Source organism: Pipistrellus hanaki, assembly GCF_964339955.1.
Source record: "Pipistrellus hanaki genome assembly, chromosome: 6".
Classification (NCBI taxonomy): Eukaryota; Metazoa; Chordata; class Mammalia; order Chiroptera; family Vespertilionidae; genus Pipistrellus; species Pipistrellus hanaki.
The window spans coordinates 66159096-66184081 of NC_140508.1; positions in this window are offsets into that span (position 1 = coordinate 66159096).

The window sequence follows — 24986 nt, forward strand, 5'->3', positions numbered from 1 at the left end:
GCGAGCACCCGGTCGAGGGCAGGCTGGGGGTGGGGTGGCAGCTCGGGAATCCCCCCTCCCCCGCCATGCACCCTCGCTAGGCCCCATTCAAGCGCTGCCAAGGCCTAATTGATGAGAAATGGTCCCGAGCAGGTGCGAACCTGTCTCCGGAGGCGGAGGCGGCGGGGGCCAGAAGGGGTGGCTGCTTAGTGGGAGCAGCTGTCGAGGGGTCATTACCACGGTGGCGGCTTCCCCGGGGGCATCCAGCCTGGAGCTGGGGTGAGGGTGGAGGGAGGGAGAGCAAGCGATGGAAGGAAGAAAGAAGGAAAGGTGGTGGGTGAGGGTGGGGAGGGACCCTGCTCCTGGGACCTTTCTCACAGGAGGAGACTGAAGCCAGCTGGGACCAGCTCACACCCAAAGGATACCCAGCAAGTGGCAGGACCGCCAGGGGCTCCCAGCCCGGTGGTGTCCCCAAAAGACGCTAGTGGTGTTGAGTGACCCAGTCAATTATATTTTACTTCCCGGGCTACGTTGGGTAAGTGTGGAAAACACTGTAGGGGGGTTTGAAATTCTGTCCTATTTTACATGTGCATCAACCCTTGTGAGCACCCTCTTCTGCCAAAAGCCAATCAAAATGCAATCAAATTGTGCTTTTTCCTGAGGTTTGCAGGGCTGATTTGTACAGTGAGAGTGCTGGAAGCCCTGTGCACAGGCGGCCAGGACATGGCAGAGAGGCCAGCTGGCTGGTGACTGCTCCTCTGCATGGCAGGCCTCCTGTCGCGTGAGCTGCTGCTGCTCCTCAGGTCCCTGGGACTGAGCTGAGAGCTCCTTTAGGTGTAATTTCCAACAACCTAAGACAGTGGTCGGCAAACTCATTAGTCAACAGAGCCAAATATCAACAGTACAATGATTGAAATTTCTTTTGAGAGCCAATTTTTTAAAACTTAAACTTCCTCTAACGCCACTTCTTCAAAATAGACTCGCCCAGGCCGTGGTATTTTGTGGAAGAGCCACTCTCAAGGGGCCAAAGAGCCCCATGTGGCTCTTGAGCCGCAGTTTACCGACCACGGACCTAAGATAAGATCATCCTCAGCAGTGCAACTCGGGGACAAGGGATCCTCCTGGTCTCACCCCTCACTTCTCACATCACCTCTTCCCTCGCTGCCCCAGAGGCCAGCTGAATGGGACCCACGTTCTCCGTGTCGGAGACATGGCACCAGGTTTCCACCTGCAGCAGCGTCTCCAGCAGCAATCGGAGAGATCTTTTCAAAGCGCAAACCACAGCTTGTCCCGCACTGCTGAAAACCCTCCAAAACTCCCGTTCACAAGAATAAAAGTTTGATCCCACCATGCCCATGGGCCACGGTGGTCTGGCTCGGGGACACCTCTTTTTCCTTGACATGTATGAATCCTGCCACATTCGGGCAGCCTTCCACAGAAAAGTGCCCACTCGGTGTCGGGCACTGCTCTAAACTCATGGGAAACAGCTGTGAACACAACAGACAAACTCCCACCTACACAAGGCTGGCATTGCAGTGCGGAGTCAGACAAGAAACAAACACTTAAATGATAATAGTGTGGCTGACTCTTCAAAATCATCACAGTTGCCCTTCGCACATGCTATTCCAGTGGCCCGTCACACTGTTCCTTAGAAATGCACGTGCTTGGAATCTTCAGGTCTTTGTTCAATGTATGTTTCCTTCTCAGTGAGGCCCTGTTGGCCCCTCCCCTTCCATCGCCAGCAGGTCAACACTTTTGAATCATTTGCCCCCCACAGGGGCCCTCAGCCTCCAAACACTCAGAGCTGCCCCCGTCTGGGCCCTCTTTTCCTGGGAGGCGAGTGCTGAACGCAGAAGGGAGAGATACATAATTGATGAAACTCCAAGCCAGGCTGGCTAAAGAGGTCAATTAATTATTAACTATAGACTCAACGGGGAGAAATTTCATTATGGGGTCATTTAATTAAGTGGCAGGCCAGAGGGACATTCCAAGATGGGATTTCGAAGGCTCTTGTTTCCGAGTTTGGTTCTGGATGGAGAAATAGGGAATGGCTCTAAAACCTGGAGTCTTGGTATGAATTCACCTCCCCCTCACCCCTTCTTCTTGCTTTCCCCCTCCCCCCCTCCCTCCCTCGCTTCCTCCGTCCCTCCTTTTCTCCCTTCCTTCCTCCCTCCCAACCTTCCTTCCTTCATTATTTCAAATGTATTTATTGAGCATCTTGCATGAACCAAGCATTGTTTTAATCAGGCCTACAAGGGTGAAAAAACAGTTAATTCTACTAGGGAGACAAGTAGTAACCAAGTAAAGGAATACATAAACAGAGGGCATTGCATAGGGGTGACTGTCCTGCCAAGCTGAAAAGCAAGCAGATGGGGGACCGTCTAGATCAGCTGTCGAGATGGTCCCTCCGAGGAGTCAGTATTTGAGTTGAGTCCTGAATCCTGAGAAGGAAGCTGTTGTAGGACAACCAGGCAGGAGAGCACTCCGGGCAGAGGGCCCAGTGAGTGCAGAGGCCCTGGCGTGGGCCAAGCTGGTATGCTCCAGTGGCTGGATCGGAGTGGATGAGGGAACGCAGAGTAGGATGAGGCTCAAGAGGTGGTCAGTGCCTAGTGGGTGATTGATGGGCAGGGATTTCTTTTTCCAAAGATCAATCGGGTAAACTGCCTACCACTCACTGTATGAGTCAGGGCCCTTTTCAGCTCTATGTGGTGGAAATCCAACTCTAATTTATTTGAAACAGAGGAATGTATTGGATCATGTTTCTACAAACAAACAAACAAACAAAAAACAGAGTTAACAGGCTTCAGGCATGGAGAAATCCAGCAGTTCAAAAGATCCTATATAATAAAAGCCTAATATGAAAACTAACTGAACGGCAGAACAAATGATGGAATGACCGGTCGCTATGATGTTCACTGACCACCAGGGGTCAGATGCTCAATGCAAGAGCTGCCCCCAGCCTTCAGGCCCCAGGCCAGCCAAGGCAGGTGCCCGGGGGGTGGGGGAGCCAATCATCCTGCCAGTCACCTCACAGATCAGCCCTGATCACCAGTCAGGCCTAGGGACCCTACCAGTGCACTCATTCTGTGCACCCAGCCTCTAGTGTTGATATAATAATGAATCTGTGATTCTCCCTCCTCTGCTACCTCTCCTCCTCCTTTTCCTTCTCCCCTCCCTCCTCTGTTTCCTTTCTCAAGTGGGCAGTCCTCGCATCATGCCAAGGCCTCCAGCACATCCACTTTACTCTCCACGCTCAGACACCTCAGAAGAGAGAGAACACTTCCTCCTGAAAAGTTCCAACGGATACCCTCGGTTAAAAGTTTACCAGATACTGTGGGTCAGTGCCCATCACTGTGGCTGTTACTCTCCTGGGTCAAGAATCGGAGGTCAGATGGACCCCCACAAACTAGGAGCAGGGGAGGGACAGATCCCCAGATAAAAACCGGGGTGCCTCAGACAGAAGAAAAGTGGATTCTGAGCAGACATAAACAACAGATGTCCATTACTCCTCTTGGGCAGACAGCCTCTTCTTTGTCCACAAAAGGCTGTTGTTTTGAAGAATCCATCAAGAGGAATTATCCCGTCTTGACAATGGGCATGCATGAGCTGCGGCCATTGACATAAATCCTGATCACACAGGATTACCAAGCACGGGTTTGGAGTCAGAAGGGCTGCATAGCAATTGGGATGCACTTAAGCTCCTGGGCCCAACAAACTAGAATTCAAGGTGAAGGGCATTGAAAAAAGACAAAGAGGGAAATTGCATATGAACGAGAGGAAATCCCCATCAAAAGGAGTCTTGGGTTTTGGTATACTTCACAATGAAAGCTCAAAGTGTTAAAAGTAATAAAAACTGGATACAGCAATATTTTCTGGTGGGAGGGTATTCTGACGCAGCCATTCTGAAGTGTAAACAGGTACCGCTGAGTCCAATTGAATACAGTACCTGGAAAGATATAGGACCCCACCTTCTTCTCCTAGGTATCAATCCCAGACAAATTCCTATGGGGTCCATCAGAGCACCTTAAGGATGTCATACCAGCATCCATGATGGTGGAAAGGAGAGGGAGGTTACTTGTGTGTCCATGATGGATAAAATGGATAAAATGCTCACAGTTCTGAGCAGCCATTATGCAATGGGTAAGGCATATACACCACCACATGGCCACATCCTGAGAGCCTAATCCCGTGGAGAGTGAAAGATGTAAGAGCGGTACACCATCTATAGAAGCTAGAAATACACATCTATTCAAAATAATACGAAGTGTGTAGGAACACACGCAAGCCCAAAATGCATCTGGAACACACCCGGTGGCGGCCTGGGTATCATTGTAGAAGGGTGAACATAATCAGAAATGGACATTTAGAATTTTAGAAAATGAAAGGCAAATAGCTTTAATTGTTGGAAATGCCGGTTTCCTTGCATAATGATTATGGGAAACTTGAGGCGATAGCTCTGAAGCTTCCAGTGTAGGGCTGGTCTCTTTCCGCATCTCCTTACCAGGGTGCTGGGGAGGACAGGCAACCAGGCCGTGGATGCTGCTCTGATGCTACTTTCCAAGCCACGTCTAGAAGCTGGTGTTCCAATGCCTCTGGCACTATCCTGGGTCAGGCCATCCCTGAACTCCTCACGAACCCCCCAAGGACATTTTCAACTCTGCCAGGCTGGAGAGCGTGGGCACCGTCCAGGCTATGTGGGTCGGAGGGAGGGGCTGGTGGTGTTTTGTTTACAGTCCTGCACTTTCTAAATGACAAGCACAATAACATTCATTATGAATAACAAACAAACAAACACCCTGACTGTGGACAGTTCGCTGTTTGCTTTCAAACGATTCCCCCCACCTGCACACATGGCTAATTTTACTTTTTGCAGCTAATGAGATGATGCCCTGTGTGTCTGTCAGGGTCCCACAGGAAACAGATGGCACATTCAGTCTGAGTAATAAAGGGGAGTTTAATGAATGAAATATTCACCAAGGTGTGGGGGCTGGGCAGGCAGGGAAGAATGGGGAGCTGTAACCTCTGCTGGCCACAGTGACACAGGGAGGGAGCAGTCACCAGAGCAGACGAAGACTGTGGTCCTCAGCAGGACCCAGGGAATGCCTGGTGCGTGGCAGGGGCAAAGGGGATGAAGACCCTGGCCTCACTCTGCTTCTGCCCTCCCATCACCTGCTGGGGCCTCACCCCCGTGGCTCATCCTCCAGTGTGGGTTTGGAGGGGCAGCTGAGGATGCCCACATTACCTGCCTCCCTAGACCTCTCCCTTCCAAGGTCAGGTGCATGAAGGCTTGCACGGGGGGTGGGTGGATATCACGGCTTTCAGAAATAGGTTTTATGAAGAGCCAACGAGTTTTGCTGATGGAAAGGCTGTGCAGTGTGAAAGAAGGAAGGGAAGCAAGGATAACCCTGAGGTGGTGGCACTGAGGTTGGGGCAGAATCAGGAAATCAGTTTGTGTTAGCCCTGCCCTAAAATGAGGAGTGATGTCTACATCTTCTCAAGCCTCTTCCTGCATGAGCATCTTCCCCCGGCTTGTCCGCTGACCAAGATTCGAGAGGGTTGAGGCTGGGCAGAGAGCTCCCCCGAGCCTCTGGGTCGGATGCGAGGGTGGTTCACCAAGTTGCTTCTCGGTGAAACTGACAAGGTCAGGTGCATGAAGGCTGTAAATAATAGAAGAGACACATTAGCAATGACAGCCATAACCAAACCAGAAAATCCTCCTTTCTAACCAGATACATTAAGTATCTGTTTTTTGTCTCTGCCCCGAAGATGTGCACAGCTGTCTGGCATTTGTGGACCAGCTCAGGCTGCTTAACTCCCACCTGCTTTCCTGGGGTCAGGCCTCTTCGGTGAACTTGAATGTTTGTGCCACCGCTATGGGCAGCCTAGATCTGCTGAGCCAGCGAGAGGTTTCAGGTGGGCAGGGGAGGGGGCCTGGCCTTGTGAAGGGACACTGGAAGGGGCACCCTGTTGAACTGGGTTCAAAGGCAGACCTAGGGTCCAAGGCAGTCGGATGGGACCGTGGACAGAATCCCGCTCCTACCCCCAGCAAGCTGAGGAATTGTGGCCAGGTCAGCGATCATAGAGTTCTGAGTGGGCAGTAATGGGAAGAAGGAGCAAGGCATTTTTGGTTGGTTGGTTGGTTTTGGTTTTGGTGGTGGAATCCATAAGAAGTAAAAATGAAATGTTTTTCATGACAGGCACTGTTGGTTGAGTTGACTACTCAACCGCCCGCCATTACCCTTCTTTCTAGCTCACATGACGCTGATTTTGTTCTGAGGCACTGAGTCCACTCCCATAGTATGAATCAGTGATGGAACTATGGGTGGACATGTGACCTAGTGTGTTCACTGGCCATATAATGAAAGATATTACTGTGATAGATAGATAGACAGAAGATAGAGGGATGGATGGATAGATAGATAGATAGATAGATAGATAGATAGATAGATAGATATAAAGATATAAAGATAGAGATTGCTTTCTCTCTCCTCAGAAGGATGAGTGTGATGTTTGGAGCCATGGCAGGTATATAATAACCAGGGTTGGGGACCCCAAGAAAATCAGAGAAGCATAGACTTTGAGTCTTGACACTGCAGAACAATTGACCCAACCTTGAAACCACCTTCATTTAGAACAGTGATTCCCAAAGTGGTCTATATCGACCCCCAGGGGTCTGTGACAACCTGCAAGGGGTCTACGTCAGCAAAAAAAAAATTTGGGGGTCCATGAAATGAAAATGGGGGTCTACGATAGTGGATCTCAACATACACTGATAGTACCTATTTACTTACATCATATTATCTTATAATATAAAAACATAAATTATTTATAAAAGTACCTATGAAGTAAAAAATTTATTATATATGTTTATAAAATTGTGTAAGTTGTAGGATAAAAACCTGCACATAATGATATACCAGTATCATCTTGTTACAAGCATACGCGCAGTAAACATTCTTGCCAATTTTTGTCTCAAAGCTTCGCGAACTTGCACCGACTTGTTCAATTCGTCACTCTATAAATATGAATGTGAGAGAAATATGTTCATTCGTTTCCTGAATCTTGAATAGGAAAGTGCTGAGAAAATATTTAAAAAATATAAACTGGTAGTTTATCATACAAATTATAGTGAATCAGTGTTATTTTGTTTGAGAATGCCGGAGAAAAGTAGGTACATTATTTTTTATTAAATTTTAACACTAAACTTCACTACAGTTAGAAATTTACAAAAAAATCAATATCAGGTAAGTTGGGGGTCTACCCAAAACCGAAAAACATGGCAAGGGGTCTACGGCACAAACAAGTTTGGGAACCTCTGATTTAGAACAAGATCTCTCAGTCTCAGCGCTGCTAACATTTTGGAGCTGATAGTTCTTTGTTGTGGGGAGCTGTATTGTGCATTGTAGGATGTTTACAACACCCCTAGTCTCCACCCTATAGATGCCAGTAGCACCCACACCCTAGTCATGACAATAAAAAAAGTCTCCCCAGACATTGGCAAAATAATCCAGGGTTGAGATGGTTGCTCTAGAAATCTTATGAAATGTTATATGGATTGCTAAAGCCACTGCTGATGGGGAATTTGGGTTTTTGCAGCCTCAGCTGCAAGTCAGACATAGTCCTGGTCCTCATGCAGCTCACAGTCTTGTAGTGGAGACAAAATCATTCATTCATTCATTCATTCATTCATTCATATTTGTGTTCATCTATTCATTCATTCATTCAAACATATTTACTGAGCCCTAACTATGCCTGCCACACTGATCTAGGGTCTGGAAATGTCACAGGGAACATAGTAACGTTTGTGCTCTTCAGAATCCGATGTTTCGGTAAGGCAGACGATACACAAAGCATCCGTTGGTCACGTGGGTCTGCCTGTGGGGAGGATAAATCGGGGTGGAGAAATAGAAGGCGCCACGGAGGGGATGCTATTTCATGTTTACAGTGGGGGTCAGAAGGATCTTCTCTGACAAGTGACATTTGAGTGCACATGCCATTTGAGTGCACATGCCATGGGAAAAACTTGGGGTGGGGGAAGCAAGTTTGGGAGTGGAAAACCGAGAATTTTTTTCAGACATGTTAATCTGATGGTTGTTAGGTAACCAGAGGAGACATGGGGCACACAGCTGGAGATGGGACTCTGCAGAAACATGTGCCATGGTTCCACCTTAACCACTGGGGTACGTTCCCGGACCCCCAGGGATGCCTGAAACCCTGATGGTACTGAACCCCGCATATTATATGCTTTTTTCTATACATGCATACCTGTGAGAAAGTTTAATTTATAAATTAGGCATAGTGTGAGATTAACAATAACAATACTAAAATAGAATGATTATAACAAATATTGTAATAAAAGTTATATGAATGTTGTCTCTCTCTCTCTCTCTCTTTCTCTCTCTCTCTCAATCTGATAACAAACCTGATAACCAAGATGGCTGCTAAGTAACTAACTCTTAGGTGAGTGTTCTGCACAGTCACTCTGGACGCCCTGATGCAATGAATCTCCAATTGCTCCCTGTGGAAACCTGCTGGATAACACACTTGCGTGGGTGGAGGGGGGCGCCTTCCCTCCCATGTCACTCCCCAGCTCCCTTACCAGTGTCTCCCACACTTCCCAAAGACAATTCTTGCACTAGAATCTCTTTCTCAGGGTCTGTGTCTGGGGGGACCCAACTGAAGAAACTCGAAGGTTCCTAGCACCAAACTGGGGCCTAAAGAAGCACACCAGCAATCAACAAGAAAATCGCCAGAGAATGCTGATGCCATGGAGAGATAAACAGAGGGGCTTTAGATGGCTGAGGGGTGAAGGCCCACTTAGTTAAGATGTCAGGCAAGGCTCCGCTGAGCTGGTATCTGCCACACGGAGATCTGAGGAGGATCTCCAGGCCCAGAGCACAGCCAGTGCTAAGGTAGGGGTTGGCATGGGGAATGCTGGGCATGCTGGAGGCAAGAGAAGAGTGAGTGTGACAGAGCCCTGAGATAAAAGCAAGAGGCAGAAAATGAGGTCAGAGGGGCTGCTGTGGCCAGAATGAAGAATGAACGAATGAATGCATGGATGAATGAATCAATGAATGAAAAATAATGAGCAGATGACCTAGAGCTATAGAAATTCGAGAGGAGACCTGTCTGGGGCAGATCTATCCAGCCCCTGCTGGGAGCGGGGAGTCCGCCATCTAGAATGCAGCAGGACCCCTTCAGAGACGTTGCAGCTGGACCAGAAATACTGCTCATTGCTATCCTAACCATTTGGAGGTCGGGAGGTGGAGGAAGGCAGCCAGACAACGCGGGGAATCCCCACCAGTCTGCCCCACCAGGGCCTGAAAATCTGACAGCATCTGTCACCAGGCAATCGCCTTAAGGGATAAAAATCTGTTTGGGGAAGCACTTAGGGCCAGGCAGAGGGGGTGCGAGGGAGGCTGGGTCTGCTGTTTGTAGGGGGAGGAGGGGCTGCTCCCAGGGGATGGGGCATCTACTGAGGTGCCTGCAGCCCAGATGCCAGGGGCTAAGCGGGTCGGGGTGCCTCAGAAAGTGCTGTCGTTGAATGAATTGGTTGTGGATTTTTGGGGAAAGCCCCTCACTCTGTGTTGCTGTGCTTGAAATGTCCACCGTTGGAGTCTTACCTTTGGATCCGAGTTCTCCTGCCAGAGACCGCTGTTTGGCAAAAGTAACACACTGTCACTATACCCTACCCCTCAAGCCATCTTTCCGGAGTGAGCAGGTGACTCCATCTAGGCAGCAAGTGTCGTTCCAGAGCTCCTGCTGCAGGGAAATAAACTGGGGTTGCTAAGCTAATTGAATGAAAGCCCAAGGCCACTCCAGGCCACCATGCAAAGAGGGCTTCCCGGGTGTGAAGCCAGCACCAAGGAAGTCAGAGCTAAACGATGGAGAGGACCAGTCCTAATCACAAGGGTAAATCTCTGGATCCAGCCCAGCTTGAGGCTAGGTCTACTGGTGGGGATAGTACTGTTATGTGAGCCAACAAATTTGCTTTTTTGCTTAAGCCAGTTTGAGGTTTTATATTTTGTCACTTGTTATCCAAAGAGGATTAATGCTAGTTCATGACCACAAATCATTTAAGAAGCATGAAGCTAGATAATTTCTAAATTCTTCTCCAGCCAAACATTCTAAAAAAAAAAAACTTCCCTTCCAAAATGTGATGACAAAGAATTTCATGTTATCTGGGATATCTTGTCAAGTCAGTGAAATGTTCCTATAGTCACTAACTCACTGTCCAACTTCAGTCACCACTCCAGCCCCTCTTCCTAGTCTGCTCTTCTGTCCCATCCCAGGGACAGAGGGTTGGGCATACTGGGAGATGACTGGTGACTGCATTGGGAAACTCAGATAAGGTGACCGTGGAGCAGAGTCAGGAACAGGTGAGGGAGGGAGGGAAGGGAGCCATGTAAGTTTCTGGAGAAAGTGTATGCCTGGCAGAGAGAACAGCATGTGCAAAGGTCCTGAGGCAGGTAGGAGCCTGCTCTGTTCAAGGATCCCTGTGTGCCTGAGAAAAGAGAATGAGGGGTAGAGTGTTACAAGGTAAAGTCAGAGAGGACCTGAGGGAGGGGACAAGCTGTGTAGGGAGTTGGGTATTAATATTAACATGATGTTTAACGTTACATATTTTTTTTGGTCTCATGAACTTTTTCTTCTAGATTTATTGAGATATAATTGACCTACGGCATTATATAAGCTTAAGATATGCAATGTGATTATTTGATCATGTACAGATAGTGAAATGCTTATGACAATAAGATTAGTGAGCACATCTTTCACCCCACATAATTACCATGTTGTTGTAATGGTGAGAATACGGAGGCTCTACTCTCTTAGCAACTTCTAAGTGTACAATTCTGTTGACCATTGTCACCATGCTGTAAGAGTTACACACATTCCTGATCACACACATATACCCAGACTTCCGCAGGCCCACATACACCCATTCAGACCTTAACACATTGGCCTATGAACATGTGAACACACACACTCACACTTGGACACGTGTCCACACTTTTTCTCACACAAGCACACTTACATCCTTTGCCTGGGCACACGTATTCTAATACACTCACCCACATTCTCTATGACACGCCCTCGTGCGCACTGGCACACGCACAGTTGCAAATACACGTGCACATGCTCACTGGTATCAGCCTGCCCATTCACTGGCTCACACGCAGTCCCAGACCCCTGGCCTGGCACTCATGGACACATGTACACGTTGGCTGCTCACACATTCACTTTGGGTGCAGATTCAAACACACAAACAACCGCATTCTCATCCACTCACTTCCATCACCCCCACCCCCATTATTTCCTGTGAGGTTCATTAATCATGGGGTCAAGACAGACATTTGAAAATCATCCTGCCGTTACATTAATTCAGGGAAAGCTGGGGGAGGCGGGCCGTTTATTAAATTTGGAACCATGCTTCTCTGGGGAAACTCTGAAGAAGAAAGAACCCTCAACTGAAGATGGAAAGCCGAGCTCAGAGCGGGGATTATGGGATCAGCCGAGATCATCTCACTGCTTTCATTAACCCCAGAGTTTATTTTCCCCTCTCCTTCTTGACAAGTTCATGAGAGACTGACAGCCACAGCCGCAGCCTGCCAACCCGACCTCTCAAAACAGTTCCTCGTGGAGCCCCCTGGGGGCTGGAATGTGGGGGAGACCTAAGTTCTCCTTAGTTCTGCCGGTCTAGGGGTCGAATAGTGTCCCCCCAGATTCATGCCTACCTAGAACCTCTGAAGGTGATCAGATTTGGGAAAAGGGTCTTTGCGGATGTAATTAGTTAAGGATCTTGCCATGGGCCCTAAGTCCAACGACTGTAAGAAGGAGAGAGACACAGAAACACAGAGACACAGAGACACAGGAGAAGGCCTTGTGTAGACAAAGGCAGAGATGGAGGGATGAGCTACAAGCCAAGAAACCACCAAATTGAGCTGGAGGAGCAGGAAGGATCCTCCCCAGAGCCTTAGGAAGGAGGGCAGCGCTGCCGACCTCCATCTTACATGTCTGGCCTCCAGCACTGTGAGAGGATAAATCCCTGTTGTTTTATGCCACCACGTGTGTGGTAATTGGTTACAGCATCTGTAGGACAGATTTTATTTTTATTTATTTATTTATTTATTTATTATATTATTGATTTTTTACAGAGAGGAGGAGAGAGGGATAGAGAGCTAGAAATGTTGATGAGAGAGAAACATCAACCAGCTGCCTCTTGCACACCCCATACCGGGGATGTTCCTGCAACCAATGTACATGCCCTTGACCAGAATCGAACCTGGGACCTTTCAGTGGCAGACCGATGCTCTACCACTGAGCCAAACCGGTTTCGGCTGTAGGACAGATTTTAATGAACTGCATGGATTTGGGCAAGCCCGGCATCTGTTGGTCTTCGATTTTCTCACCCATAAAAGGGAATGCTTTTGGACATTGATTTCGTCAGCAAAGGCGTGCTGGGCATCTCCTACGTGTCTGGCATTGAATGTACTCCACAAAGCCAAGCAGACAGGAACCCCTGCACCACGGAGCTGCCTTCCCAGAAGGGGAGGAAGATCATAAAGTGAAAATAAGTAAAATACCTGGTATGTCAGGATGTGATAGGGGTGCCAGCTTGGCCTGGCCTGCAGGAAGTCACCCTCAGCTCTGATTCCACGTAGAATCATAACCACTACCTGGGCGTTTCCTTTGATTGGGTAAATAGCTCAAGGGAAGGAGGCTGTGGAGATCACAGAGGGCAGAGGTGGATGGGTGTGGTGATGCTGAGCAGGGTAGGGTGAGGAGGTTCCCCCAATGTCCCCAGGCAGAGAGAAATTGGGGTGGTAAGATGCCTCCTTTGGTTCCTAACCCACCATGTGTCTCCCCCAGGTCTGTCTCCCTCCTTCAGGTCACCGGGACACTGCGACCGAGGCACATCTGGAGCCCATTAGGATGGCATCAATCCCACACGGGGATGTTTTGACTGGACCCTTAGATGGGATTTCTTGAACATTAATGGTGTTTATTTTCCTATAAAGATTCTGAAATCAAGATTGCCACCCTGGCTAGGCCAGCATAGCTCAGTGGTTGAGTGTCAACCTGTGAACCAGGAGGTCACAGTTTGATTCCCAGTTGAGGCACATGCCCAGGTTGCAGGCTCAATCCCCAGTGTGGGGTGTGCAGGAGGCAGTTGATCAATGATTCTCTCTCATCATTGATGTTTTTATTTCTCTCTTTTTCTTCCTTCCTCTCTGAAATCAATAAAAGGAAGGAAGGAAAGAAAGGAAGGAAGGAAGGAAGGAAGGAAGGAAGGAAGGAAGGAAGGAAGGAAAGAAGGAAGGAAGGAAGGAAGGAAGGGAGGGAGGGAGGGAGGGAGGAAGAAGGAGGGAGGGAGGGAGGGAGGGAGGGAGGGAGGGAGGGAGGGAGGGAGGAAGGAAGGAAGGAAGGAAGGAAGGAAGGAAGGAAGGAAGGAAGGAAGGAAGAGAGTGCCACTCTGGCCCCTCTCAGGGGAAAAGATGCCCACCCCTCTGGCCCTGGGGTCCTGGATCTTCCAAAGAAGACAGTGGAAACGTCAAGACATGGTGTAGCGCCTTGAAGACAATCAGAACCCAAGATTCAGCCCAACCTTCTCATGATACACAGTCTGTGTTGCAGTTACAACATTGCCCCTGCAGCACAAAAGCAACCACCAACAATACATAAACAAATAGACAGGGCCATATTTCAATAAAACTTTATTTGCAAAAACAGGCAGTGGGCTACAGGTCACCAACCCTTGCCCTATGACATCCCAGGGCTTACTATGAGATATTAGTCATGGTATGTGGTCAATAAATATTTGCTGAAGTGAGTAATGATTCTTCCTACTCACTAGCTGTAAGACCTGAAGCAAGTAACTTCCTCTCTCTGAGCCCCCATTTCCTCATTTGTAAAATAAAGAGTTTGGAGCAGACTAGCTGTGACACTTGCTTCACGCTAATCCCAGTCCTGCTGGGTGGTAAGATACCTTCTTGAGAAGTTCAAGGTGCCCACAGTATTTTTGTATTATTTTACCTAAAAAGGGTGTGTGGTGTGTGTGCATGCTGTGCAAGGGGCTATGAGTTTTCTTGATCCCCCCCTTTTTTTAAATTCAACTTTATATCACTCTTCCTTTATCTAAAGTTCTGTCATCCATTGCTATGGGTCTCTGACCTTCGCAGTTCACAAGGGGACTGTGGGGCTACCTGTCCCTTAGGCTGGCTTCCACAGCCCTGTACTATCAGGACTTCCAGTCATAAGTGACACAATCTTAAGTTGGCTTCAGCACAAAGAACATTTATTGGCTCATGAAACTAAAAACGTCACCCACGGTATGGCTTCTAGAACATTCTGGTGTGAAACTCTGAGCAGTTCGAGATCTCTAAATTCAAACCTTCCAAACATAGTTGGCAAGGTAGCAGGAGAAAAAACATGCTTAGCTCTGTTTATAACTTTTACATATTAGAAATTTGGTACGTGGGCCTCCCTTGATACTCTTGTCCTGGGGCCCACAGGTGAGCTGGTCGTGGGTGAGCGGCCTTGGCCACTGTGGAGGGCATGAGGGAGGCTGCTGTCGGCTCTACCACACCAGCTGTGAGGCCTGGAGCAGGTGGCCTAGCAGCACTCTCCAAAATGGGCTCTAAATGAAGTCTAAGCCATGGGGTTACTGTGAGAAGCGAGTGAGATAACGTGTGCAAACGTGCTTTGAGAAATCCTATACAATGTTAGGAACTATTATTATTGCTGGAAGTGATTAGAGGCAGACGTGGTTTCATCACCCTCCTGAGAGATGGTGCCTGAAACCGAGAGGATTCTGGGAAATGTCTGACCGAAGGTGAAGAGGAGGGCTATGTGCAGACGAGATAAAGCAATGGGCTTAATGTGGCGGGAAATCTTAGGAGCTCCATAAATATTTAGCTTGTCAACCAAATGTCACCTGAGATCTATCTGTGCTAGAAGGTTCTTGACAAGGCAAGCCGATGTCCTGATATTTAGCCTGAGGCCCTCAGAAAAGGAGGGGTCTTCTCTATTCTGTCCTGCTCTGCCATCCCTGGGGGGAAAGATACTTAGACAGAAGCTTGGAGCTGTGTGCAGAGGCGTGTGGAGAGGAATATAGACAGAAGGAAAGAGGACAAGTAGAGATGGAGGAAGGGGAAGGAAAAGAGGTGAGAAGGGAGCAGAATGGATACTCAATAGATCCTGCCCCCACCCCCACCCCCCCCAGGAAGTGGAGGCTCAGAGAGTCAAGCAACCTGCTGAATGTCACACAGCTCAGTGTTGGTCTCAGAAAAGAAAGGTGAGCCACCAAGGGAGGGTGGTCTGCAGCAAGTGAAGGGAGGGAGCAGTTGGAAGACAGCAAAATCTACTCCAAGCAGAACCCTGGCTGGCAGGGCCAGTGCTGTGCTGGGGTAGTACGGAACGGAGGCAGAAATTTTCTAAGCACCTTCACTGTGCCTGTCTCCATGCTGGGCACTTTTCTGACTGACTGACTGTTGTCCTTGGGTTATTCTCAGTCCATACCCTCAGGTATATTTTTGCTTCGTCTTGTTTTATTGATTACTTTCCTTGGGTCTTCAAGCCACATACCATGTCCATGGACTGCTGGGAGAGCCAAACTCATCCTTCGGGCTGTTCACATCCAAGTCCTACGCAAGTATCCCGGGGCCTGGGGTAGTTGAGTCACGGGTGGCCATTCTTACCAATGCATAGTTCTCTCTTCATGAGCTGTCCGGTCCCATGCAGTCTCTTCAGGACAGGAAGCCCCAAGCGTCCATGCCACGGTTAGGGCACAAAGGCTTTGGTGAGATTAGGCTAAATTCCCCCTGTGCACTGAGCAGCCATGAGCTCGGAGGAGCAGATTTCCAGGGAACAGACTCTGGAGTCAGACCACAGCTCTACCACTGTGCAGACGTGGCAACTGGCTTCACCTCTCTCTCTATCTGAAATGGAGATACAGAGTTATGGTGTGAGTATAAGACACTGAATGCGTAGTACAGAGGAGGGGTGATAGGGAGAGAGAATAACATAGAAAGAAGGGAAAAGAGGTAGGGGACGTCCTATTTCTCTGGCCTCCCAGAGTCTGGCCCTGCCTTTGCTCCCGCCCTCGCTGGCCTCAGCTGGCCTTGCTTCTGCCCTCTGGTCCCTCAGGCTGGCTGGCCTGGTTGCTGGTGACTCTCGGATGCTCCCCTCTCTGACCTCCCCCTGGATGCTGCTCTCTTTTGACCAAGCCTCCCATGACCTGGGCCAGCTTCTTCAACCCCGCCAGACGCCAGGTCCCAGTGTTCCCGCACCCGTTTGACAGGTCAGAACCCCAGGCCCAGAAAGGGGCTGTGATTTCTCCTGGGCCCCACAATGAGAAAGTGGCAGGATGCAGACCCAGGTCTCCTGATTCCCAGCCCCACGCTGCCTGCTCTTCCTGGAAAGAGAGGCTGCTGGGTCGTGGCTGAGCACCCAGAGAACAGACCAGTGGCTTTCAATGGGGGGACATTTTGGTTGTCATGACTCGAAGGGGTGGGGATAGAAACTGGCATCTAGTGAGTGGAGTGCTACCACACAGTCCTACAGTGCACAGCCCCACAGGGGGAAGAGTTACCGGGCCCCAGGCGATAGTAGTGCTGATGTACAATGCAGATTTAAACCATGACACATGCTTTAACCCCAGGTTCCTTTTTCCTAAGGTGGTGATAATAGCACCAGCAAGTTCATAGAATTTGGGGAGAATCACATGACCTAATGCATGTAGGGAGCTGAACCTGGTAGCCAGTGGGATGTACTACCACCCAATGGGGTGGAGAGGGGATGGGGGTGCACCAGCGGGCCTGCCTCGTACAGTGCCCCATCACTGAACTGCAGGAAGTGCGAGGGAGGACCACGGTCGTCAACACTGAGCCCCAGTGGCACACGGTGTCTAATAGAATTCCGAGTTCCTCCCGCCTCCTGCCATCAGCGTTTGAGACTCCGGGTGTTAATTTAAAAGGAGAAACCACATTACCTGTGCTCCTCGAAGATCTGAGCCTCTATTTTAATTTGCCTTCATTATCTCTTCCTCTTATTAAGAACGGCAAATCTGTTTTGTGTTTTCATTATTCCATTAGCTCGAGGAGCCTCATCAGTAATGTGGGGAGCTGCCAACATAAATAGCATTATTTTCATACAGGCGATGCAATAATTGACTTAAATCGCTATCCTGCGGAGGCCGCAGCTCACAATTAGAGAAAGCGTGTGATTTGAAAACCAGTTACAATTGATTGGATTTCAGGGGAAACCAGGTTTGGAATGTGTTAATTGCATTCTGCCTAAACACAGGGTCTAAACGAAGCAGCCGGAGATTTAGGAAAATAACAAAATCTTCTCTAGAAATGGCCCCAAATTGCTTAATAGGATGGGAGAGACCTGATTAAAATGGGGGGCTAATGGCCTCACTGTATTTCAGGGAGACAGGCTGAACTTCTCATCTTGGAAACTCGAGATAAGAGAGTAACAGACCTCAATCTGTTTCATGGCCGGCCTGAGTTTCGGGCGGGGACGGATATCAATGGCATCTCCTTCCTGTTAGAACCTAAGTCAGACTCTGACTCACCTCTACTCAAAGCCCACCAGTGGCTTCCGTTTCATTCTCGGGAAGAGCCAAGTCCATACAATGGTGCCCAAGACCCTGCGTGATCTGTCTCATAAACTTGCTGCCTCCTCACTCACCAGGGCCAACCAAGGGCATTCATGGCCAGTCCTTTGCTCATGTCTGTCTCTCATTGTTTGCCCCTCCCACTCCTGCCACATAGAATCTCTAACGGGTCCCCGATGGCTCCATGTCCTGCCTTGCCAGAGCCTTTGCATATGTTCTTCCTGGCTTCGCTCACCTGGCTAATTCCTAAGCTGCCCCCACATCTTACTTGGTTCATCCTCTTCCTCTTAAAGTTTCTAGAAATTCATAGGGAAAAGAAAACATTAGTAGAACACTTGTTTTATGTGATCCTCAGCTAGACGAGTAAAGTGGAAACAGATATAGATATAGATAATATAGATTATATAGATTATATAGAGATAGGATAGAGAGAGAGATATACTAATAGATATAGATATAGATATAGATATAGATATAGATATAGATATAGATATAGATATACAGATCTCAGATGACTCTGCTTCCTGGTCACAACTGATTGGCCCAAATGTATTCTCTGATCCAAATTGGACCAATCAGAGTCGTTCCCTGGGAACTGAAATGTAACCTAAGGATTTGAAGCACAGTCTGGCTGCACTTTTATGTTTTTTCTCTTTTGCTCTCTGTTTCTTTCTTAATTTTTCTGCTGAATTTCCTTTTTTATATACACTTTTATATAAATGGATACATGAAAATTGCATTTTTAAGTTCAGTACTTAATTCCCTTGTTCCTGTTTCCTCTCACCACCTGTAACCCAGCACTCGATGGCCCACATTAGCAACTCAGAATGTATCCTCTCAAAATATTTTCATTTGTGTCTGTATTTATAATTATGTGATACACACAACTATATGCGAATGGATCGGTAGTTTTTCAATTGTTTTTTATTTCATAAAATGGAATTCAATTTTATACTCTTTACTATATGCTATTTTTTTCTTATTCAAAAATGTCTCATATAAATCTCTCCAGGTCAACTGCTAAAGCTCTGATCCAGGCTTGCAAAGATGACATGACAGTCTGGGTTCAGTTAATGCTGGAAATAATGGCTGTTCTCAGAGTGCTGCTGGGTGGCACCCCGAGTGGCAGCCTCGGGCCGGGGGTATCTGAGCATCGCAGCGGGGATATGGCTTTGTGGAGGAGCCCGGGCTGAGGCGCCTGGTGGCCCTGAGGCGGGAGGCAAGGAGCCTTGCCAAGCAGGCACAGGAAGCAGGGCTTCTTGGCACCGAGTCCCTGTGGCCTCTGGGTCACCTGTCCCAGCTGAGTGGCCAGACACAGCACGTTCCTGGGCGTCAGGCCCCAGAGGGCGTTTTGAATGCACAAAGCTCGGGTGTGTGCTCCTCACAATACCCTGCCACTCCTCCCAGCCACTGGCGCACCTGCCGTGCCCGCCCGCCCTTTCCCATCCCCGGCCTTTGTGTGTGTTCATTCCCTCAGTGACAGGTATTTATGGAGCGCCTATTTCATGCCAAGGATGGAGCTATGCTCTGCGATTTGGCCGTGAATAGGATGGCCAGCTCCCCACGCCAGCCCCACCCAAGAGCTTGCTGGAGACTGGATGTCCTGCTGCACTCTCTCCGAGGTGTAGTCAGGGGTGGAATTCAGGAGCAGGGACAGTGAAGCTGCAACCTCAGGGGGAGTTCCACTGGTCTCCACAACCGCTGACTACAAGCAGCAGCAGTGGCTTCTAGGAGCTGCGTCCTCAACCATCGCGGCTGCTTCTTGCCCGCCTCCCAGCGGGGCCCCGCTCACAGAGGAGAAGCCGGGTCCTCGGTGACTACGTGGTGACTGCGTATGTGACAGGGTGGTCTGCCCCTGCCCTCACTTCTCTCCCAGCTCACCTCCTAGCCCTTTCCCCTCACTCACTCCTCCTCAGCCACTTGGGGCTCCCTGACTACCTTTCAGACCCAGCCGGCGTGGTCCTGCCGTGTGCCCGAGGTTACCTGGAACACCCCTTTCCTCACCCGTCAGCTCCATGGCCGTCGTCTTCTTCTTCTTCTTCTTCTTCTTCTTCTTCTTCTTCTTCTTCTTCTTCTTCTTCTTCTTTAATATATTTTATTGATTTTTTACAGAGAGGAAGAGAGAGGGATAGAGAATTAGAAACATCGATGAGAGAGAATCATCGATCAGCTGCCTCCTGCACACCCCCCACTGGGGATGTGTCTGCAACCAAGGTACATGCCCTTGACCGGAATCGAACCAGGGACCCTTCAGTCCGCAGGCTGACGCTCTATCCACTGAGCCAAACTGGTTTCGGCTCCATGGTCTTCTTGTCGTCCTACCTGTGGGAGGACCGTAATCCTCCTCCCTGCCATTCCCATCTGGGAGCACAGCTTTGTTTTTCTCCCTCGTGCTGATCACCATCTATCATGGTCCATGTTTTATGTCTTTATCTTGTCTGTTTCTTTGCCTCTCCCAGTTAGAAGGTAAACCCCACAACAGTTAGGATTTCTCTATCAGGCTCTCTGTGGTCCTCCCGGCATTTGCCCCAGAGCCTGCCACATAGTGAGTGCTCAATAAACACGCGTGGAAATCAATGAATTGCAAGCACTCCTCCTAGAAGCCCCGTGATTCCCATCAGTGCTTCTCAAAACCGAACGTGCATGGAAATCCCTCAGAGATCTTGGCAAAACACAGATGCTGGGGCAGTGGGTCTGGGGTGGGGTCCGAGATGCTGCATGTCTATCAGTTCCCGGGGGATCGGAGGCCACAGGCCCTCAGCCACACACAGCCGCGTGGGCTGCGCTATGATAATCTGCATGCATTTTACAGGTGAGGGAAGTCGAATCAGAACGGTGGATTCCACTGCAAAGGCCCCCAGGTTTTAGGGATGGGCTGGGTTTTGAAGTCTGTCAGATACCCATGTTACGGTGGGGGTGACTCAGAGCCAGCATCATCGCCCCACCAGACAGAGATGGCGCCCTAACACTCCGTGCTCTCTCCAAGCACTCTTGTGTTGGGGCTTGGGGGCTTTCTCTGTGTGCTGGGAACTTGCCAGGAAGCTTTCTTGGCTCATTGACAGTGAAGGGAGCTCTCTCCAGGCCTGACCTTGCCCTTGGAGAGTGTGATCTGGTAAACTGGATAAGCAAACGGGGGCATCCGCAGCAGCATCTCATTAGAAGGTCAAGGGCCTTGATCCCCTCCCTCTTACCTGTTCCCAGAGCTCCACAGGAAACCCCAAAGAGGGCAAAGGTGGCCTCTTTTGTCCAGAGCCTGCATTCCCCTGGTCCTGTAGGAGCTCAATATCACAGAGACGCTTCCATGAGAGGCTCACGTTCCTGGGGTCCTTTCTCCTTGGAAAGCGGTACCCAGCTACAACCTCCTCCCACCAACTCCAACCCCTCATTCAGGACAAACTCCTCTTCCTTGGCGATTTGCTAATCGGATGTCCCTGGGCTCCCACTTGCAGACATCGCCCTGATTTTGACCCAAGAAGGGAACGTGAAATCGAGTGATGATAAGGCCTCACTGAGAAGGTGACCGCTGAGCAGGGATTGGGAGGACAGGAGGGAGTGGGGGAAGATGGTTCCAGGCAGAGTGCCCAGAACTCCACGGGGCAGTGGGCTGGCACAGACAGATGAAGGGATGCAGCTTGCTGCCCCTTGTGTTCTCTCTCATGAGGGTGTGGGACTTGCATCATGGAAATAAAAGCCCTCGATCATCTTTGAAGGAATTGAAAAGGAGACAGGGAGGGAAGACGTTGGTCACATGGTTTTCTTTGCCACACAACGGCTGGCGTCCCGGGAGACCCAGCACCCCTCGCAGGCCCCCTGCCCTGGTCATCGCGCGGGCAGCGTGCGAGGTGCCCCTCCGTAAGGGTTCAGTGCGGGGTGGCCTGTGGTCTCTGTACTGAGGGCTGCACCCCCTCCTTCCCTCTCCCCCCTCCATGCCCACCACCCAGAGGAGCAGAGAGAAATGTGAGCAGACCTCGCTGACCACCGGGCCTCGCGCGGGCGCTGGGGCCATGCCAGCCCCGGGCAGGAGTCGCCAGTGAAGCTCGGAGGTGCTCCTGAGGAGACGTCAATCCATTAACTCACCCAAAGGGAAGAAAATAATTTTTCAATTACTGGTGACGGGAAACAAAATAGTGGGAAATCACAAGTGACAATCGCTTTAAGACAGCCCTGGGGCCACTTCCCGCTGACCCCGTGCATTAACCTGGCGGGGAGGTTTTTCACTCCCCTGCTCCCGCCTGTGTCCTTAATCGCATAAAATAAAAAGATTTTAGATAAGATTTCATTCTGTGAATCAATTGGCAAACCACCCCAGGCTTTGCGGGGCATCCTGGCCTCAATCTAATGGAAATTATTATTTTTTTTAACGAGAATATCGATACTGAATTGGATCCTGTAGCAGAAAGCATATGCAAAGGGTTATTTTTCAACTGGAAATCTCTGGCTTCTTCTGAGCTGTGCTTAACCCAGTATCTGCCAGCATCTTCCATAGAGGATGGGAAAACCTGCTGGGCGAACCAAACCCCAAATTCTTGCTGTGACAGCACAGCCAGAAAGCCTGGGCCCTTGTTGGGGTGCCATACGGGTCTCCATCCTGTCCCTCACACGGAGGATGTGCACCCCGGGGCCTTTGCACCTGCGGTGACCTCTGCTTGCCATGCTTTCTCCTTTTTGCCCTCCCCTGGGTTCCTCTCTGTCTTCAACTTCAAACATCAATTTAAAAAAACCACTTGCTCAGGGAAGCCGGGCTTACCTGCAACCTCTCCTGTTATTCACCGTCTCAGCATCGTTCATGTCCCCCCACAATCGAAATGACACACAGATGTGTTCAATGTTTCTGCTACTTGTGCAGAGACAGGGGGACATAAGCGTATTGGTTCATTCCAACCTTCACTTCAGCCGTGGCCAATGATTCTAATCAGGAGTTTATCTTCCAGGCCGATCCCCATCATGTAATCAGAGCGACCACAGCCCGGAGGCAGTGACTTCAACAGCTCCACTGGCTCCAGGTGAGGTCCACAGAGTAGGACATCCAGCATCGCCACGAGGTCTGTAGGACAGGGCTGACCGAGGTGACGGCGCCCGAGATGTGCTCCTTTGAGTGGCCTTGGTCTTGACCCGTGGATGTCAGACAAATCCTGCTGCTGGAATAGTATTATTGCCTTTGCCCCAGTTAGCCTTTCCTGCAGAGCATTTTCTGAGCCTCCAAGGAGAGGGGTCTGGCAGGCAACTGAGCTTTCCGATGGACCTGGAGGTTGTTCTCTGCTGCCTGCTAATAAATGCCGATTTGTGTAAGTTGCATAGGGTCTGAGATTGGTTTTCATCAAAGCCTGGATGCCAGCGGCAGGCTGACCCATTTATTCTTGTATTTGTTCAATAAGGTTTTATGGAACACCTACTATGTGCCAGACCCCTTTCTGAGAGCGGGGGACACAGCAGAACCCAGTATAGGTTCTGTGTTTTTTGGTGTTTTGGGGGAGGGGTGTGGGACGGAAAACAGGGAAATGAACAGATTAATGTGACCTTGTCTGCTGGCCATAAACATGAGGACAGTCAGGCAGCACATGTGATAGAGGGTGGATTGGCAGGACAGGTGGAGGGAAAGTTGAATGGAGCAGACAGGGCACCACAGCCAAATCTCTGTCCTCGAAGCTGGAATTCTTCCATTCAGAGGCTCCCCATCGACCCCTGGACTCCCAGACGCCCAGGTGACCACACAGGAAGGAGACTGGAAGTCCCTTTGCCCTGAAACTGCCACTAAAGTGCTGCGTGACCTTAGCAAGGTCCTTAGCCCGCCTTGGCGACCCCTCAGCTTCCCTGTCAGTACACGGAAGACGTTGGGTGTTTTCAAACTGAGCGGTGACCCATTGGGCAGCTCTGCAAGTGGGTGGGCTGTAAACCTCATTTTAAAACAAATGGCCTAGGAAACATCAGGGTGCGTTGCATGAAGAAGGTAAGTGTTGTTTCCTACAAGGTGTGTGTCTGAGGGTGTGTGTGCATGCGCAGGTGCTGGGTCCCCGCGTACATTGCCGTGTTTACTGTGGGCCCTGGCCAAAGGCTTAGAAACGGGTGCCTTCGGGGAGAAGAGGATTGCACAGAAAACCTGCCCGGCGAACCAGATCCCAAATCAGCTCCCTGGACCTGCCCGTGCGAGCTGTGAGTCTATCGCTCTGAGCCGTGGGACCAGACAGTTTAACAGCACGCTCATGCACGGGGTGGAAATTGAATCAGGGACTATGTTCTGAGCAGACACTGCCTACGTTTTTATTGCTCCCAAAATGAAAAAATCGCATTAAGGCTACCTTTCGAAACGTGTAATATTGCATGAAGCTTGGTATTTCCTGGGGATCTGTTCCCCTGCGTCTGTCCACCATGGCCTGCAGCTCCGAATCCCTCTCTGAGGCGTGCAGCGTCTCAGCCTCCCCTCCCTCTCCTTTTCTCCCTCCAGGGGTTCTTCTCATGGCTCTCACTCATTCATTCACACACAAACTCACTCATTCCTTCGGTTAATAACCGTCCATTTCAGCAGGGCCTTTTATGGGCCAAATATCGTGTTAGGTGCTGCTGATAATGATGTCTGTGTTTTGCTTCAAAAGCACCCGGTGGGCTGGGGCAGTGGGTGGACCAGCAGTTGGTCACTATGACTTGTACTGACCACCAGGGGGTAGATGCTCCGACTGGTAGGTTAGCTTGCTGCTGGGGTCTGGCCAATCAGGACTGAGCGAGATGACGGGCCAGACATGCCCTGGAGCCCTCCCGCAGTCCTTCCCTGGCTGACCAACCTCCTGTGTCTCTCTCCAGCCCCGATCATGCACCTGTGGGGTCCCTCGGCCTGGCCTGTGCCCTCTCACAATCTGGGACCCCTCAGGGGTTGTTGGAGAGCTGGTTTCAGCCTGATCCTGCAAGCATAAAAGGCTTATATGTAAATTGACTGAACGGCAGAACAACCGGTAGCTATGGTGCATACTGACCACCTGGGGGCAGACACACAACACAGGAGCTGCCCCCTGGTGGTCAGTGTGCCCACAGCAGGAGTGCCACTCAGCCAGAAGCCAGCCAGGCTCACGGCTGGCTGGCAGGTGAGCACAGCAGTGGTGGAGGGAGCCTTTCCCGCCTCCACAGCAGCACTAAGGATGTCCGACTGTGGGCTTAGGCCCACTCTCTGCAGTCGGACATCACTCCGAGGGCTCCTGGACTGCCGGGCTGAGAGGACCTCTCCTCCCCCCAGTGCACAAATTTTGTGCACTGGCCCTCTAGTGTTTAATAAATGTTGCTACCATGCCTCATAATTATTTTTGCAATTTGAAAGAGAAACAAATCATGATTTTTAAAAATGAAATGCAAGAGAATCCTATATTTTGGACCAGAACTGAGTCATTATCCTCCTCCTTTA